The sequence below is a fragment of the Cornus florida genome, unplaced genomic scaffold (genome assembly GCF_030987335.1).
Source record: "Cornus florida cultivar Cherokee Brave unplaced genomic scaffold, ASM3098733v1 CherokeeBrave_3.0.0_Hap2_Chr06, whole genome shotgun sequence".
NCBI lineage: Eukaryota > Viridiplantae > Streptophyta > Magnoliopsida > Cornales > Cornaceae > Cornus > Cornus florida.
The window spans coordinates 26,039,957-26,041,063 of record NW_026775576.1 but is presented as its reverse complement, the minus strand read 5'-3'; the positions used below and the strand labels follow the sequence as shown (position 1 = coordinate 26,041,063).

The following is a 1,107-nucleotide window of genomic DNA, read 5'->3' as shown; positions in this document are numbered from 1 at the left end:
ACGATGATTGGTTAGGGAAATGAGAATTAGAGAATTGATTTCCATGTGATGATTGAAAAGAAGATCTAAAACCTTGGGAACTTGGCTTTGCATTGAAGGTGGAACATACTTGTTTTAAAAACCACATTGGGGAGGGTTTGAGCCTTCCCCTTGGCTTTTCCAAGAGAAGTTTGGATGGTTCCTCCAACTTGAATTGTAATGAGTGCCATAGGGATTATTCCCTTGGTTGACAAATGTAGCATTGACTTGCTCATGGTTTTCACTTGGCACATGTCTATGGGGACAATTGGAAGTAGAATGTAAAACACTTGAACAGGTCATGCAAGATTCATTAGATGCACGATGAGAATGGTTAGTGGAGGAAGACATTTGATTCGTCGAAGTTTGGTTAATCAAAAATTGATCAAACCATTGAGATAAAGATTTCATCTTGGCGGCTATGTCATTGGAATTGTCAACTTGATATAAGCCAACATTCCTCCTTCCATCTAAATTTCTACCATTTTTAGAGGATAAAGATCTATGCATTGAATTCTCACTCATACTTTCATACAATTGCCACATATCATCCTCATGCTTATCAAGATAAGAACCACCATAGATGCATCAACCATACCCTTGTGACTATCCGGTAAACTTTTAAAGAAATATTGAACTAGTTGTCACTTAGGTATGTCATGATGTGGGCACTTCCTAAGCAAGTCATTAAACCTTTCCCATGCCTCATGAAACATTTCCCCATCCCCTTGAGAAAATTCACAAATGGAAGTTCTCATGGCATTGGCCTTTGAAACTGGATAATACTTCTTCAAGAATTCTTGTTGCATTTTTGCCCAAGAAGTTATCGAAAAAGGCCTAAGATTGTTAAACCAATATTTTGCCTTGTCCTTAAGGGTAAAAGGAAAAAGTTTGAGTCTTAACACTTCTTCTGGCATATCCATGTATTTCACGGTGGAACACACTTCAAGAAACTCATCCAAATGCTTATAAGGTTCTTCACTTGGAAGTCCATGATAGTTGAGAAGCCTTTGAATGGTTTGTGGTTTAATCTCATAGTGATGTGCTTTAAATGGGGGCAATTGAATGCAAGTAGGTGCATTGTATTCA

At 37.8% G+C, this 1,107-nt stretch overlaps 1 non-coding gene across 1 annotated transcript; it reads left to right on the top strand.

Moving 5' to 3' along the window:
- The first annotated feature begins 672 nt into the window (after nucleotides 1-672).
- LOC132315371 (small nucleolar RNA R71) lies at nucleotides 673-779 on the top strand. Its single transcript, XR_009483634.1, has one exon. It is a non-coding gene; the product is annotated as a small nucleolar RNA R71 (small nucleolar RNA).
- The last annotated feature ends 328 nt before the right edge of the window (nucleotides 780-1,107 follow it).